Source organism: Sturnus vulgaris, chromosome 3 (genome assembly GCF_052056855.1).
Source record: "Sturnus vulgaris isolate bStuVul1 chromosome 3, bStuVul1.hap1, whole genome shotgun sequence".
NCBI classification, from domain to species: Eukaryota; Metazoa; Chordata; class Aves; order Passeriformes; family Sturnidae; genus Sturnus; species Sturnus vulgaris.
In genome coordinates, this window is record NC_142245.1 from 111,748,022 (window position 1) to 111,766,516 (window position 18,495).

General features: G+C 48.6%; 1 long non-coding RNA gene across 1 annotated transcript; it reads right to left on the reverse strand.

Annotated features, from left to right (window-relative positions):
- Positions 1 to 11,086: 11,086 nt before the first annotated feature.
- On the reverse strand, positions 11,087 to 11,914 carry LOC148224542 (uncharacterized). The gene is made up of 2 exons (XR_015802926.1): positions 11,800 to 11,914; positions 11,087 to 11,323 (listed from the first exon to the last, which is right to left on the reverse strand). It is a non-coding gene; the product is annotated as an uncharacterized LOC148224542 (long non-coding RNA).
- Positions 11,915 to 18,495: the final 6,581 nt, after the last annotated feature.

The following is an 18,495-nucleotide window of genomic DNA, read 5'->3' on the forward strand; positions in this document are numbered from 1 at the left end:
TTTGATTTGATATTCTTAAAGGACTTTTCCAACAGCAATCATTTTATGGGTATGTTTGCCAAGAGGGAAAGTCCTCAGTGAACTAGGCAGGGTCCCCAGTTGCTGCCATACACACGAGTACATGGACACACACAGGTATTGAACCACTGGGGAATCAAATGCCTGAGATTTGCTTTGCACACAGGGAGAGGCCTCTGCCATTGACAGAGCACGGCATTATCCCCCCAGATCCCCGAGGTCTGCAGAGAGGCCAGGACATTCTGCATCTTCTTTATTCAAGCCTTTATTGAATCCGGGAAAAGCAGCCCCTGCCCCAAAGACAGCGGGGCTGGCAGCACAGGGCTCCAGCCCAGCAGCACCCAGCAGGAGCAGCTGCCACTGCTGCTGTCAGCCCAGCTGGGCACGGCACAGGCACGGAGGGCAGGGGACAGCAGGACATGGGGCCAGCAGACAGAAGCCAATGCGATGTTCTTCACAGGAATTTCAGGGTCTCAACCCCAGAGACTGTAAGAAGAAAAGAAACAAACACATCATCTCCTGGTGTAACATTCCCTGCCCTGCACTGCCCAGGTGTGGTGCAGCAGCCTCAGGCTCAGGGGAGGTGAGGTGCAGTCCTCAGGTCAGGCAGGTTGGACCTGGGCTATGTCAGTGCTGGCAGCCCTGGCTCCAGGTGTGTGCAGGTGCAGCAACGCCTGGCTCATGTCCTGGGTGCTGCCCAAGGACAGGGAATATTTCTCTCTGCTGGCTTTGGTGAGTGGGGAAGCTCTCGTTCTCTTTTGCATCCTTCAACCCACTCAATGAAGCTCCAAACCCCTTAAGAACTTTTCCCTTCCTCCTTGAGTATCTCTCTGAAAGCATAAATGTAGGAGAGTATTTATCACGAGTTGTCAAGAAAGAAATTTGTAGCATTTCCTTCTGATGAAAAAGGAGTAAACTCTTTCCTCAGTCAGGAAATCCAGATCTTACCTTTTACAGCACACGCTTAATGAGGTACAGTTTCCAATAGTTCTTAGAGGGGGTTGACATCTTACATAAGAACAGATTCCTCTTCTCTGTCTGCATTGAAGTGAACTCTCTATTTCTAAGAGGAAAGACAAACACAGAATAATTACAGCAATAATCTAGCAGAGAAGGGTGTGCTTGTAATCCTGCTGGCAGGCAGGGGACTCCTCATACCCCACACCCCTGTCCCGGCTGTGCCATGAGTTGTGTGAGCTCTGAGGGAAAGTCCTTGTGCAGCCCTTGCAGGGATCATCCCTTGGAGTGATGAGGTTTTGGGACACTCAGGGGATGAACCACTGGATAAGAAGCGTTACCTTTGTGCTCCAGGAAACCCTCCCATCCAAACACCCCTAGGGCTCTCTGCCATTCCTCTGCAGGGCATGAGACTCCTAAACACAAAGAGCTGGGTGCAGGCTTGGAGCCTGAAACCAAACCCCTTCTCAATCCACAGAACAAGCCAGGTTTTTTTCCCATGGGTCTCTCCACCCCAAATCAGTGTGCAGTTGGAAACTCACTCAAGAAACAGCTTTGACCTCGATACTCCATTTCCTTCTCATCAGTCCCACAAACACGGTCACTTCCAGGGACATTGAATTACCACTGGTGCAGGCTCACATTATCCCTCATTTCCCTTCTTCTCCTCTCACCTGCAGCACCCTGGACCAACAGCAGGATCAGAGGGAAGAGCAGGAACAGGATCTTCATGGCTGCTGCTTCTCCCAGGTCTTCACAGGGCTGCAGAGGGACACCAAGGCAATGGGGACATGCAGGAGCCCAGGTGGGGCAGGAGCCTGGGCTCTGTGCTTCACCAAAATGCTAATGGGCTGCTTCCACACACAGCAGATGATGTTTCCTCTGTCTTTCTCTTCAAGACAATTCCTACTCCTGTTTCACCCTTCAATACTTGGGGTATTCCACTATATCTTGGTCTATAAGAAATCGATAATGAAAGAGGTTTAATTCCCATGACCTTCCTGAAAGCTCTTCCAAAGACTTCCCCGCAGAGCACAGACCACAGACCTGAGGCCAGCAATTGCCAGTTCAAACCAAATAAATGACCTGTGAAATTTAGGAGGGGAAGATAAAATTGCTTTTGGAATTAGAATTACTGAAAGCCTAAAATAATGGGAGATCTCTGTACTGCTGAGGGAAAAGAATCTCCTTCCTTTCCTAGGGACAGCCCCCATTCTCCAGCAAAGAAGATCTCATCTCCCTCCTGCAGCATCAAGGCACCTTTCCAGAGTCTCCTGCTCTTAGGAAACCTCAGGTCCACCTTCCACTTGTTTGTGAGTCTTAGACTCACATGAAGGTTTGATTCTCTTTCCCAGCCATTTCTGATGGCCAAATTTTACACTTGGATACTTCCAACACTTTGTCTTTTCAGAGACTCTGTGGTGTTGGGCTTTCAGCTGACACCCTTTGCAGGCAGGATTCCAGACAAAGACCCCACACTCACCACCCTGACTAAGGCTTTGGTGTTCAGGTAGCAAGAAACCCAAGAGGAATGGCTGTGTGCAGATGCCCCTGGGATCAGGGAATGCTGCTCTGCCCCAAACAGGCTGGATTTATAGCAGTGCTGGTGGGTGGGACAGGCCCCCATTGCTGCTGGCACAAGAGCCCTGGGCCAAGCCAGGAGTGCCCCGTGTGTGTGGGGGTGCTGGGGCTGCCCCTGGTCCCTCCCTGCTGCAGGGGCAGAGGCTGAGGGGCCTCCTGGGGCTGTGGCAATCAATGTCACCGTTGTCCCCATGCAACAGCTCTTGTGACACCCGTGGCACAGCGGCAACGGGCTGGGCAGGAGAGGGATGGGATGGGATGGGATGGGATGGGATGGGATGGGATGGGATGGGATGGGATGGGATGGGATGGGATGGGATGGGATGGGATGGGATGGGATGGGATGGGATGGGATGGGATGGGATGGGATGGGATGGGGTGGGAGAACAAATCTGTGCTGCAGGGATGAAGGGAGCTTGTGGTGACAGTTGCTGGGTCAGTGCCAGGACAGGTGAGCACAGGGGTAGGAAGGGCCATGGCAGGTAGGGATGATCTGAATGTCCCCCACCAAAATATGCCTTTCTGGAAAGTAATGGCAGTGGAAGCCTTTTGTGGATTAGTGGATTTGTGGATTAGTCACGTCTCTAAAGTCACAGTTGAGACCACCAGAAGAAATGGCCTCAAGTAGTACTATGGAAGGTTCACATGGGATATTAGGAACAATTTCTTGGAAGAAAGGGCGGTCAAACATTGGATTAGGCTGCCCAGGGCAGTGAAGGAGTAAGCATTCCTGGTAGGATTTAACAGATGTGCACTTGTGGACATGGATTAGTACTGTCTTGGCCGTGCTGGGGGAACGGTGGCACCTAAAGATCTCAGAGGGCTTTCCAAACATCAATAAATCTCTATGACTCTTGGGAAGGAAAGTCTTCACTGCAGCAGGCAGAGTCACAAGTTGCTCCCATGGGCATGTGTACATGGAAACACACAGGTATGGAACCACTCAAATCCTAATGCCTAAAGTTTGCTTTACACACAGGGAGATGCCCCCGCTTTTGATGGAGCAGCGTTGACACCCCAGACTGCCTGAGATGGGAAGAGAACAGCCAACACATTTATTACCTGTGTGTAAAATTTCAGACATTTCCTGGCTGTCACGGCTTAACAGAGTCTGGTTTTCAGTTGGGGAGCGGTTCTGTGGGGACCTGCTGCAGCCAATCAGCTGGCTAGCTCTGAAGAACCAATCAGCGGACTAGATTTGAAGATTGACACCCGGTTAAACCACTTAAAAGAATTGGACACGCCCCTGTGGAAAAGCACATTTAGAAATGAGCCAAGAACTCTCTCAGCTTCCGCCTGTGGCCATTAGGCCCAGAAAAACCTCTTGTGAGGGTTTTTCCAGTCCAACTTTCTCAGGCTCTGCTAGGGTTCTTTCCCAAAGTTAGGTGCTTTTCTCTAATGTAAACATAAGAGAAGAATTGAAAACAAAGATAAACACCTGCTGGATACGTGAGGAAAGCCTGGGAAAGTGGTGTTACTTTCTCTGGACCTTGAGTTAGTGTCCTGAGTATATTTAAGCAAGGTGTGTTAGAATAAAGTTGTCTCTTTCCTATCATGAGGGATGACCATGTAGCTGTGTGTTTTATTACCCCACTCAAAGGGTTAATCCCCTAACATACAGCCACATCTGCCCTTTGAACAGGTAACTTGAAAGGGAGCAGCCAGGTCAGCTTGGCCTGCAGCTCGGTGTGGCTCAGCTGACATTTCTGCCATTACCAGGCCATGCCACTGGGACTATCCCAATGCCATGAGCAACCACACAGCCAAGGACTAGGAGAGGTCCTGTGGCCAGCACTGAGGGCAGCCCCGAGGCCGGGCCAGCGCTGAGCGGCCGTGGCTGTCTCAGCATGGCTCGCTGTCTTAGGTTGCAATACAGGATGTGACCAAAAGTCTATCTACTGTATCACCATCTGTTGAAACCACGTGGGGCAGTGTTCTTTATCTTTCCCACAACCCATCCTTCCTCCAGGAGATATCTTCTGTTAATGGGCCATTGAGTCCCACTGTATGACATAAAATTCCATCATCCCATTGGGAGATGCTCCAGCCAGGGGGAGGAGCCAAGCATTTCCTACCTAGATAAAATCTGAGATTTGGAACACCAAGGCAGCCTTTTTCCACTGGATTCCAGAGGAAAAACTGGACCTTTCCACATCATCACTGGACCTTTGGAGGAGTGCTCCTTCTACAGGAGCACTGCTTCAACTGAACCACATCTGTCACTGCAGGAGGATGCAGTCACCATTTAATGGGACTGCACCAACACCCTGACTGACTGATGGAGTGTCAGATTGGATTCTGACTCTGTCAGTGTTTTGAGTTTGTTAATTGTAATACTGTAGTTCTATTTTAATTTTTTCCTAGTAAAGAACTGTTATTCCTATTCCCATATCTTTGCCTGAGAGCCCTTTAATTTCAAAATTATAGTGGTTTGGAGAGAGGAGGTTTCCATTTTCCATTTCAAGTGAGGCTCCTGCCTTTCTTAGCAGACACCTGTCTTTCAAACCAAGACACTCGCAAAAGAATTTTGTTTTACTCTGGGACCAGCATCGGGAGTGGCCCCAAGGCCAGGAGCGGCCAGGGCCAGGAGTGGTCACTGCCAGCCTTGTCCAGGAGTGGCCACGTGGCCAGTGTTGGAATTCTGGAAACTGAGAATTTTAGACTTTTTGTACTGACAAGCACTAACCCCCAAGAAAACACTGCTTTTGACCTGAGGCTGTGGAGAAGCCTTCCAAAATTAAATGATACAACTGGGATTGTAGGTGTGTAGTTTGAATAAAAGTGTGTAATATCACATGGTGGAAAACTTAGAATTTAAGGTCTTAGGAAATAGTAATATATAGAGAGCAAGATGGAAGTTCTAGGATAAAGGCTTAGGCCTTCTTCTTCACCTTCTTCTTCATGGGTCTAGTTAATCTTGTCTAATTAGATAGAGAAGTCCACATTGCAGGCCACAGGGAGTTAGTTATTAAGTTAAAAGTAAAAATAATTTAGGTAGCTTTCTTAATTGGACAGTTGGCCCTTAAAAGGCCTTTTAAAGAAAAAGATACATCTCCATTTTTTAGCTTATTAGCTTGAGGTGCTGTAAAGCTCAGTCTGTAAAAATGTAATACACATAAGAATTAATAAACATCTAACTCCAAATGAGAAATACCGTCTCAAACATTTAATCCCAACCCTGGCAAAAAAATGAAGATAAATGCCAATAGCTGGGACTGCATGGCCGTGGCTATCTCGGCATGACTCGCAATGGACTTTGTTTGCTTAGCCACTTTTATCCAGCCATGCTGTGCACAGATGGACAAAAGCAGTGACAGCAGCAGTTTTGTTTCTTTTCCTGGCACCTGCCATGAAGGAAAGGCACAGGGAGCAGCCAGCACAACTCACACAGTGCCAGTGGGGACCATGTGCTCAGCAGTGAGAGACACATCAATTCCTCGATTGTGGAGCCTGGACGAGATCAACCTTTCAATGCTGCAGAACTCGATAAAAACTGTTTCAATTGATAAAGCTTGAGAATAAATGAACCTATGAACACCAATTCTCTCCTGAATCAGGAAAAGGAAAGGATGAAGACGTGTAGAGAAAAGAACATGGGGCACTGAGAATGTGTTGGGGGGATGTAACATTCTAACCATAGCTGTGAGCAGAAGCATCAGTGTTGAAATAAGCAGATGTTGCAGTAGCTGTGTTCCAATGAGAAACTTGAAGAGAGAGAGATGAGAGAGATGAGAAACCTTGCCCCAGGAACAGAAGAAGAAAGCCTCTGTTCCCAGAGATGGATGAAGAGAACTTTTGTTTTTATGCTAGAACAGTTCACCCTTAGAACAGCACCCCAATAAGTTGACATGGCTTGTGAAAGCAGCTGTGGGAAAGCGGCAAGACATGAGAGGGACTTTCATACTGTGAACAGATTTTCCTTTCTTGGGTGATTGATTTGCTGTGACACTGAAACCATGAGAGAATTGTTTCTTGTCGAGAAGTCTCCATAGCCTGGCAAGAGAGATTCCTCTCCCTAAGATAACTGAAAAACAGACTATTCTAGAGGTGGTAAACTGACTGAAAGTCCCAGGTTTTCTCTCTTTACGTTGTCAGTAGGAAAGAAAAGAGGGTATGGGGGGAGGAGAAGTGTTCTGAAGATTTATTTGGATTTCCTATTATTATTTTTAATTCTGTAAATAAAGTTTTCTTCATACCTCTTAAAAGTTTGAGCCTGCTTTGCCCTCCTAATCCATATCACACAGCAGGAAATGAATAAATAATTCTAGTGGGTACTATGGCATTTGGCCAGCTCTGAACCCACTACACTGGCCATGCTAAATTTGAATCCATTTCACAGGTCATGTGAACCAGGAGCTGCATGACCTCATCCTCCTCCTGCATGTTGGAATGGAGTGTGGAGCAGCACAGCCACAGCAGGGAGGGCTGTAGCTCTGGAACAGGACAAAGAGGAGCAACAGGGACAGCTCCTGTGGGCCACCATGGCCATGACCACTGAAGGGACACAGCCCCCAGCACAGCTCTGCACACGAGGCTGTGGCTGTCAGGGACAAGGGACATGTGGGAATGGCAGGAGCAGCACAGGGATCCCAGCAGCCCCAGAGGGAGCATCCACAGGGCAGCTGCAGCACAGGCAGCCCAGGCAGCCCAGCCCAGCAGGCAGTGCCAGGCTCAGCGTCCCCAAAGCACGGCCAGGCAGGAGCATCCGCAGGGACACGGCCACTGCTCAGCCCCAGCACCATCCCCAGGGCCTTCTGCTGCCACCAAGGCAGTGCCAGCCCCAGAGGCAGCAGGCACAGCAGCCCTGCAGCAGCAGGACACACACACACGGCCCAGCCCTGCAATGCCAAAGTGCTCGTCTTTATTGAAGCCGGGAAAAGCAGCCCCTGCCCCAAAGACAGCGGGGCTGGCAGCACAGGGCTCCAGCCCAGCAGCACCCAGCAGGAGCAGCTGCCACTGCTGCTGTCAGCCCAGCTGGGCACGGCACAGGCACGGAGGGCAGGGGACAGCAGGACATGGGGCCAGCAGACAGAAGCCAATGGCATCTTCTTCTCGGGAATTTCAGGGTTTCATCCCCAGATGCTGCAGGAGGAAAAGAAACAAGCACATCATTACCTGGTGTAACATTCCCTGCCACTGTGTCCCCCTGCCCTGCAATGCCCAGGTGTGGTGCAGCAGCCTCAGGCTCAGGGGAGGTGAGGTGCAGTCCTCAGGTCAGGCAGGTTGGACCTGGGCTATGTCAGTGCTGGCAGCCCTGGCTCCAGGTGTGTGCAGGTGCAGCAACACCTGGATCATGTCCTGGGTGCTGCCCCAGGACAGGGAATATTTCTCTCTTTGGTGGTTTTGGTGAGTGGCAATGCCCTGCCTGATCTGGAGTTCCTGCACTCTCACTCAGGGCAGCTCCAAAACCCAGAAGAGTTTTTCCCATCAGTTTTGGCCGTCTTAGACTAATTATAATAGCAGGAGAGATTTGTTTCAGCTGCTGGCTAGAAAGAAAATTGTAACAGAATCCTCTGGGGAAGATGTAGGTAACTGTTTCTTTAGGCAGAGATCTGGTCCTTACCTTTTGCAACACACACTGACTGCTGAACATCTTCCAATATATTTACTGGGTGGGCGGCAGTATAATCCAAATATACAGGCTCCCCGTTTGTGCCTGCAGTCAGATGCAGATCCTGTTTCCATGGACAAAAACGCACACAAAATAATTGCAGCAATAATACTGACACGTTCAGCTGATGGATAAGAAAGGGAGAACATTGAGCCCCAGGAAACCCACACATCCAAACACCCCTGGAGCTCTCTGCCATGACTCTGAAGGGCAAGAGAACACCCAGAGTGTCCCAAACAGGAACAGCTGGGTGCAGCCTTGGAGCCTGAAACCAAACCCCTTGATGACCTACAGATCAAGACAGGATTCTGTCTCCATGTTGTCAAGTTGGAAACTCATTTGAGAAACCCCTTTGACCTCAATCCCCTCTTACCTTCTTGTCACTCCCACAGACAGGGTCACTTCCAGGGACATTGAATTCCCAGCCACATTATCCCACATTTCCCATCTTCCCCCCTCACCTGCAGCACCCTGGACCAACAGCAGGATCAGGGGGAAGAGCAGGAACAGGATCTTCATGGCTGGTGCTTCTCCCAGGTATTCACAGGGCTGCAGAGGGACATCAAGGCAATGGGGAAAGGCTGGAGTCCAGGTGGGGCAGGAGCCTGAGCTCTGTGCTTCACCAAAATGCAAAGGGGTGCTCCATACAGAGCAGATGATGTTTCCTCTCCCTTTCTCTTTAAAAACAATTCTTGGTTTTGTGCCACTCTCCAAATTTTGTGAGCCTTTCATGTCTCTGTCTTTTGGAAACAAATTACCTCAAGTGACCTTTTGAATTAATTTCCTTGAAGGATTTCCATATATCTTCCCCAGAGAAGGGGCAGCAGACCTGGGGTCTATTGTTTTCAATCCACTGAAAATATATGGCCAGTGAAATGTGGGAGATGGCACAGGTCGAATTGCTTTGAAAGTCACACAACAGGAGCTCTTTCAATCCTTTGGGCTTCATGTGTCAAACACACGCCCCAAACACCCTGCCCTACAAACTCTGCTTCCACGGGATCAGGAAAATCCTCCCAGCTGAGCTTGGCAGTGCCCATTCCCAACTCCAGAGCATTCCCAGGATTCCCAGCGAGGACATTCCCCAGCACCAACCCAGGGAGCAGCCAGAGGACAGGGAAGTGTCTTGGTGTCCAGAAATAGGAACAGAAATCAATGTGTGGAATTACTGAAAGCCTGAAATGATGGGAAAACTCTGTACCGCTATGGGAAAAAAATCTCCTTTCTTTCCTAATGGAAAGCCCCATTAGTCAAGGCAAAGAAGATCCTGGGTCCTTCCTGCAGCATCAAGGCTCCATTCCAGAATCTCCTGCACTTAGGAAAACTCATTTTCACCCTCCACATGTTCTGGCCTCTTAAACTCATATGTAGAGCTTTATTCTCTTTCCCAAAACAATCTCTGATGGCCAAATTTTACCCCTAGGTCCTTGCAGCCATTTGTGCTTTGGGAGATGCTGCTCTGCTGTGCTTTGAGCTGAGACCCTGATTGGGCAGGATCCTGGAAAGAGACGCCACACTCACCTCCCTGGAGAAGGTCTGGGTGTTCAGGCAGCAGGAAACCCAAGAGGAATGGCTGTGTGCAGATGCCCCTGGGATCAGGGAATGCTGCTCTGCCCCAAACAGGCTGGATTTATAGCAGTGCTGGTGGGTGGGACAGGCCCCCATTGCTGCTGGCACAAGAGCCCTGGGCCAAGCCGGGAGTGCCCCGTGTGTGGGGGGGTGCTGGGGCTGCCCCTGGTCCCTCCCTGCTGCAGGGGCAGAGGCTGAGGGGCCTCCTGGGGCTGTTGCAATCAATGTCACCGTTGTCCCCATGCAACAGCTCTTGTGACACCCGTGGCACAGCGGCAACGGGCTGGGCAGGAGAGGAATAGGATGGACAAGGGAGGTGGGTTGATATTGGGAAAAGTAGAAATCAGGTAACAGTTTTCCTCCTTGTGATCTCTCATTTTATCAGTTCTATTCTCAGAGTGGGATGTGGAAGGTCAGACTGAATATTGCAATCGTGCTCAGCTTTGTACGGTGAGAGGAAAGGTTTGCCTCTCATTTCATTTCAACAGCTCTTTTGGGGAGTTTGGAAATAAGATGGAAATATAAAATTTCCTGCACTTTTGAGAAAAAAGTGATTCTTTCTTTGTCCCTCTTGCCCTTTACCTCCTCTCTTTGTGCCCCTGGTAACCTCTGAGCTCATTGTCCTCACCTCCATCACTCCAGATATTCTGGGCCAAGGAGCCCCTGGGCTGGGGGAACAGCACTGCACTGCAGAGCTAAAGGGAGCTTGAGGCAACAGCCCCAGAGTCAGTGCCAGGACAGGTGAACACAGATGAAGGAATACCCATGGTAGGCACGGATGACTGAACATCCTTACCAAATCCTCCAGTCCTGGAAAGCAATAGCAGTGCAAACAGTTTTGGGATCAGTCTCTTCTGCCAGGTAACAATTGACAGGACCAGATGAAACAGTGTCAAGTAACACGAGGGCTAGATTACACTGGGTATTTGGAATAATTTCTTTGCAGAAATGATAACTATGGTTTGGGACATGCTACCCAGGGCCGTGGTAGATTTCCCATTCCTGGAAGGAATTTAAAAGCTCAGTGGATGTGGCTCTTGTTGACATGGGTTAGTGTTGGGCTTGGTAGTCCTGGGTTGATGGTTGGACTCGATATTCTTAAAGGACTTTTCCAACAGCAATAATTTTATGGGTATGGTTCTCAAGAGGGAAAGTCCTCAGTGAACCAGGCAGGGTCCCCAGTTGCTGCCATACACACGAGTACATGGACACACACAGGTATTGAACCACTGGGGAATCAAATGCCTGAGATTTGCTTTGCACACAGGGAGAGGCCTCTGCCATTGACAGAGCACGGCATTATCCCCCCAGATCCCCGAGGTCTGCAGAGAGGCCAGGACATTCTGAATCTTCTTTATTCAAGCCTTTATTGAAGCCGGGAAAAGCAGCCCCTGCCCCAAAGACAGCGGGGCTGGCAGCACAGGGCTCCAGCCCAGCAGCACCCAGCAGGAGCAGCTGCCACTGCTGCTGTCAGCCCAGCTGGGCACGGCACAGGCACGGAGGGCAGGGGACAGCAGGACATGGGGCCAGCAGACAGAAATGAGGGCCATGTCCTGCTTTTTAGTTTCAGGGTCTCAAATCCAGATGCTGCAGGAGGAAAAGAAACAATCATCTCCTGGTGTAACATTCCCTGCCACTGTGTCCCCCTGCCCTGCAATGCCCAGGTGTGGTGCAGCAGCCTCAGGCTCAGGGGAGGTGAGGTGCAGTCCTCAGGTCAGGCAGGTTGGACCTGGGCTATGTCAGTGCTGGCAGCCCTGGCTCCAGGTGTGTGCAGGTGCAGCAACACCTGGATCATGTCCTGGGTGCTGCCCCAGGACAGGGAATGTTTCCCTCTTTGGTGGCTTTGGTGAGTGGCAATGCCCTGCCTGATCTGGAGTTCCTGCACTCTCACTCAGGGCAGCTCCAAAACCCAGAAGAGTTTTTCCCATCAGTTTTGGCCCTCTTAGACTAATTATAATAGCAGGAGAGATTTGTTTCAGGTATTACCTAGAAAAAAATTTGTAACAGATCCCTCTGGGGAAAATATAGGAGACTGTTTCTTTAGGCAGGGATCCGGTACTTACCCTGTGCAGCATGCACTGTTTCTCGTACATTTTCCAAGATATTTTTGGGGGGCGGGGCAGTATTTATATTTGAGGCAGACTCCCCCTTTCCGACTGCATTTAGTCCAATTTCCTGTTTCCGTGGACAAAAACACACACAAAACAATTACAGAATAATACTGACACACTCAGCTGATGGATAAGAAAGGGACAGCTTTGAGCCCCAGGAAACCCACACATCCAAACACCCCTGGAGCTCTCTGCCATGACTCTGAAAGGCAAGAGAACACCCAGAGTGTCCCAAACAGGAACAGCTGGGTGCAGCCTTGGAGCCTGAAACCAAACCCCTTGATGACCTACAGATCAAGACAGGATTCTACCTCCGTGTGATTTCTCCAACCCAAATCGTTGTCAAATTGGAAACTCATTTGAGAAACCCCTTTGACCTCAATCTCCTGTTAACTTCTTGTCACTCCCACAGACATGGTCACTTCCAGGGACATTGAATTCCCAGCCACATTATCCCACATTTCCCCTCTTTCCCTCTCACCTGTAGCCCCCTGGACCAACAGCAGGATCAGGGGGAAGAGCAGGAACAGGATCTTCATGGCTGCTTCTTCTCCCAGGTCTTCACAGGGCTGCAGAGGGACATCAAGGCAATGGGGAAAGGCTGGAGCACAGGTGGGGCAGGAGCCTGAGCTCTGTGCTTCACCAAAATGCAAAGGGGTGCTCCATACAGAGCAGATGATGTTTCCTCTCCCTTTCTCTATAAAATAATTCTTAGTTTTGTTCTAGTCTCCAAACTTTGTGAGTGTTTCATGTCTCTGTGTTTTGGAAACAAATTACCTCAAGTGACCTTTTCAATTAATTTCCTTGAAGGATTTCCATATATCTTCCCCAGAGAAGGGGCAGCAGACCTGGGGTCTATTGTTTTCAATTGGCTGAAAATATATGGCCAGTGAAATGTGGGAGATGGCACAGGTCGAATTGCTTTGAAAGTCACACAACAGGAGCTCTTTCAATCCTTTGAGCTTCATGTGTCAAACACACGCCCCAAACACCCTGCCCTACAAACTCTGCTTCCACGGGATCAGGAAAATCCTCCCTGCTGAGCTTGGCAGTGCCCATTCCCAACTCCAGAGCATTCCCAGGATTCCCAGCAAGGACATTCCCCAGCACCAACCCAGGGAGCAGCCAGAGGACAGGGAAGTGTCTTGGTGTCCAGAAATGGGAACAGAATTCAATGTGTGGAATTTCTGAAAGCCTGAAATGGTGGGAAGTCTCTGTACAGCTGTGGGAAAAGAATCTCCTTACTTTCCTAATGAAAATCCCCAATAGTCCCAGCAAAGAAGATCCTGGGTCCTTCCTGCAGCATCAAGGCTCCATTCCAGACTCTCCTGCACTTAGGAAAACTCGGTTTCACCCTCCACATGTTCGGCCTCTTAAAGCCACATTAAGGGCTTTATTCTCTTTCCCGGAAAAATCTCTGATGGCCAAATTTTACCCCTAGGTCCTTGCAGCCATTTGTGCTTTGGGAGATGCTGCTCTGCTGTGCTTTGAGCTGAGACCCTGATTGGGCAGGATCCTGGAAAGAGACGCCACACTCACCTCCCTGGAGAAGGTCTGGGTGTTCAGGCAGCAAGAAACCCAAGAGGAATGGCTGTGTGCAGATGCCCTTGGGGCCAGGGAATGCTGCTCTGCCCCAAACAGGCTGGATTTATAGCAGTGCTGGTGGGTGGGACAGGCCCCCATTGCTGCTGGCACAAGAGCCCTGGGCCAAGCCGGGAGTGCCCCGTGTGTGTGGGGGTGCTGGGGCTGCCCCTGGTCCCTCCCTGCTGCAGGGGCAGAGGCTGAGGGGCCTCCTGGGGCTGTGGCAATCAATGTCACCGTTGTCCCCATGCAACAGCTCTTGTGACACCCGTGGCACAGCGGCTGTGGGGCTGTGGGGCCAGCTGGGAAATCCTTGGGATGGGCACAGGAACTGGTGGGTGCAGCGACAGGCACCAGTGCAGCCCTGGGGAAGCAGAATCCTTCTTGCATAAGCTCACAGGATCAACTCAGCAATAACTTGGGTTGGAAGGGACTGGAAACAGCATCTCTTTCCACCCCTTGCCTTGGTCAGGGACATTTTCCTGTAACCCAGGTTGCTCCAAGCCCCATCCAACCTGGCCTTGGACACTTCCAGAGATCCAGGGGCAGCCACAGCTTCTCTGGGAAACCTGTGCCAGGGCCTCTCCACCCTCACAGGCAAGGATTCCTTCCTCACATCTGATTGACAATCTGCCGGTGTTAACATACTTCCTTTTCTCCTATCCTTTGTTTTCCCTACTCTGATTGAACGATCCACTGGTGTGGGATATGAAAATATCCACAGAATATGGAAAACAACATTGGAAGCTTCAAGAGCATGTTATTAGACCAGATGTCTGTGCACCTGACATGTCAGGGAGATGAACATGTTTCTCTCTCATGGCTCTTCTGATAAAGTGAGAGGAACAGCAGCAGACAGGTAAGTTCTGTAAACCTGGTGACACAACAAACCTGCATCTCCTTCTAAGGCCAGCCAAGGTGAATACATACAAGCTGGATGCAGCCATCACTTGGGAATCCTGTGAGTTTGATGCCTGCATTGCCCTTGGGAGAAGTGACAGTCCTTGCCAGGCAGGAGGGTCTGTGCCATGTGCCCAGTTTAGGAGCTTCTTCTCCAGGTGTTTGGCAGAGCAATCTGGACCCCCCAAAATGAGCTGAGCTGCTGGGGATTTGGCAGTGGAATCTGGAGTCTCACCCTTTGCTGCTTCACAACCCTGAGATGTGAAGTCACAGAGACAAGGTGACAATCATAAAAAATGTGGGAGCTGGATTCTGCATGTTCAGGAGATGCAGAGGCAGCACCTGCACACATTACTGATGGTGGGCTTTGCTGGGAGGGTTTCTTGAAGTCACTGAGAAAAGGCTGCACTCTGTGCCAGAGCAGCAGGTTGGTGCTGGTTTGCAGTGAGCAGGGTCTCTGTGTGTGTGTCCCTGGATGTGTCCCTGTGTCCCTGGATGTGTCCAGCAAACCACACCACCACAAGGTCATTACACAAGGCTGGATTGTAAGAGTCAGTCTAAAGTTTTCCTCATTTTTGCCTCACAACCATAGCAAGACCCTGAGGACCCCCACCCGGGCTGACTCTGGACAATATTTTGTTCTCAATGCCTTAGGAACCACAAAAGCTATGGATATAGCCCTGATAAAAATCTTACCACCTGGAGAGGAGAATTTAACTGAATTGGTAACTTCATTTCAGGAAAAAGCTCATTCAATTATGGCAACTATAGATGTTAAAGACATGTTCTTTGTGATACCCATACAGACAGAGGACATGGACCCTTTTGCCTTCACATGGGAAGAACAGCAATTTACTTTCACTAGGCTTTCCCAAGGGTATAAACACCCCTCCACGCTGGCCCACCATGCTTTAGCATAAGAATTAGAAAAGATATCCAAACCTGACAATGTAGCTGTCTACCAATATATTGATGATATCCTGGTGGGAAGGGATGAAACAGAATTAGTTGGGGATATTCAACAAAAAATAATTTCCCATTTGGAAAACCTTGATTTACAAATTCCCCCAGAGAAAATTCAAAAACCTTCTCAGGAGGTGAAGTTCTGGGGAATTTGGTGGAAAGGAGGTGATGACATGTATTCCACCTGACACTCTAACCTCTTTAGATCAAATTAAAATGCCTGAATCTAGGAAAGAGCTCCAACAGGCTCTGGGACTATTAGTGTTCTGGAAACAACACATTCCAGATTTTTCAATAATTGCTAGACCTCTTTATGACTTGCTGAGGAAAGGGCTAAAATGGGATTGGACTCCTTCTCAGGAGGAAGCACTGCATTTGCTGATTTTTGAAGCAACTGCACATCAAGCTCTGGGCCCTATCCATCCCACAGATCCTGTCCAGGTAGAATGGAGATTTGCCACCTCGGGGTTGTCAGTGCACACATGGCAGTGGGGACTAGAAGGCCCTACAAGGCCTGTTGGTTTCTATTCCCAATTTTTTTATTTATTTGTTTTTAAAGATGCTGAAAATGATACACTACCTGGGAGAAGGGACTGCTTGTGGTTAGCTTAGCTCTCATAGAAGTGGAGAAAATTACACCTCAACAACCAATTGTATTGAGAGGTCCTTTTAAAGTTATTAAGGCAGTTACTAATGGGACCCCTCCCCCTGACAGGGTGGCCCAAGAATCCTCGGTTAGGAAGTGGTATGCCCAGATAGAACATTACTGTAACATCTTCTCAGTAACAGAAGGAGCTGCAAAAAATCTGGCAATACAAGAAACTGGAAGCTTGGATAGCAGCCATGACAAACCTGCCTTGGTAATTAAAGCAGCCTCTCCTTTCTCTCCTGAACAATCAGCAAATTCTTGTTTCACTGATGTTTCTGCCAAATAAGAGGAAAAGGTGTGAAAATACAGGGCAGTAGCTCTCCATACTTCATCTGGTGAATGAATTATTACTGAGGGAGAAGGCAGTGCTCAGGTTGGTGAGCTGATTGCTGTTTGGAGTGTTTTCCAGCGTGAGACACAGAATACCTCTCTTGTTTGTATTTACACTGACTCCTATGCTGTGTTTAAAGGATGTACAGAGTGGCTTCCTTTCTGGCAGCAAAATGATTGGGAAGTTAACAGAATTCCAGTATGGCAAAAGGAAAGGTGGCAAGAAATTCTAAATATAGCAAGTCAAAGGAATTTTGCCATAGAGTGGGTGGCTTCTCACCAGACAGATGGAAATCCAGCTGGTGAATGAAACAATGCTGCTGATGAGTTAGCAAGACTAAGTCCCCTGAAAAAGGAACAAATTACAGAGGACTGGGAGCACCTGTTAGAATGGCTGCATATAAAAAGACAACATACAGGTGCAAAAGATTTATACAAAGAAGCCCTTGCTCGTGGTTGGCCTGTCAATAGGGAAATGTGTAAAACATGCATATCAGCTTGTGAACAATGCTACAGACGACTAGAAAAGCATCCTTTGGAAGATGACCCTTTGCACTTAAGGAAAGGTAAAGGCTTATGGGATGTGTGACAGGTAGATTACATCAGTCCTTTCAAGAAGACAGGTGGCAAACATTTCGTGCTGGTGGAAGTGGAGATAATATATTGGGGTTAGTTCAAGCTGAAGCTTTTAATAGAGCTACAGGAAATAATACTGTTAAGGCATTGCAAGGATGGTTTGGAACTTTGCCAAAACCACAGGAAATTCAATCTGACAATGGGTCTCACTTTACTGCTAAACTAGTACAGGATTGGGCAAAGGAGGAAGGAATACAATGGACTTTCCACACCCCCTATTACTCCCAAGCTAATGGAATGGTAGAAAGAACCAATGGTCTCCTAAAGTGACTCCTTAAACCACATGAGGGAAGTTGGGATCTCCGATTATGGCAAGCTGTAAAAGGTATAAACAATAGATGGGGGGTAAACGGGTGTCCCAAAATAACTGCTTTTTGTCCAAAAGCCCCAAGCATCATTCCTGCACTACGGGGACCAGACGATCCTAAAAATCCAGCCCATTACCCTGGGCAACCTGTTTTAGTAACCCTCCCTATTGTCAGGGAAGTACCACTAGTGCTAAAAACCCCTCTAAATAAATATGCATGGGTAGCCACCAATGCTTTGGGGAAGGAACATTGGATTAGTACCCGTTGGATTGTTCCATCATTTTGATCTCCTGCCTCTTGGTGGCAGACTCTGTTGTGTTTCCTTTTCACAGAAGAACACCCAGGGTCATGAAGACTGGATAAACCATGATAGCCTTTTTGATACTTCTCTCTATCCTACCACAACACCATGGCCAAAACTCATCTGAGTGGTAAAAACAATACAAAATACTGGGGAGAATTTGATATTTATGTTGTAACACCTATCACCCAACCACCGGTTATGCTGAGTCCCAGAATTTTTGTAATTGGACCATATGTAATCAGAAAAACTGGCCCACAACAAATGTTGTTTAACCCAGCATGGTCTCTTAAACAAATCAAATTGTCAATTCAAAATAATGTCTCAGAAGTTCAGCCAGCTTGTTCACCTTTTTTGCAAACTTCCTTTGAGGGGTGGACAACTTAAGTTGGTTGCAAAAACGGAATCCTTCTAAGAAACAAATGACAAGAGACGTAATGGGTGTTGTGGGAACAGGATTGGGAATTTTGAATAGCATCGATTCAGAAGGACTAAGTAATAAATTGGCTACCACAGCTGGAGATTTAAACAAGTTACAACAGCCCCTGCAATCATCCTTAACAGCTTTGGGAACCCAACAGTGGTTGTTATCAAAGATATTGCCAAACTGGGAAAAGATAAATGTAGATGACCACAAATTGATAATTGCTGCACTTGGGGCTACACAAAATAACATCTCTCTGGCTCTCAGCTGTATCCAGGCCCAGTTGTGGATGCAGTCAGTTGCTGCCTCAATCATAAGAGAAGGTGAGGAAGGCACTTTTCCCACTGAAATTCAGAAAATAGTCTGGAACAGTGCCACCGATTTTGAAAGAGAATTCCAGTCCTGGTGGAACTTAGTGGAATTTTACCTATGATCCAGCACAAACACAGCCTTTGTACTGACAATACACAATGCTTCAGTGCATTCAATATTCCCCATCATTGCATTAGGGTTGAACCCAGACAGAGCTATTCTCTATCCTTTTGAGCATAGGGAA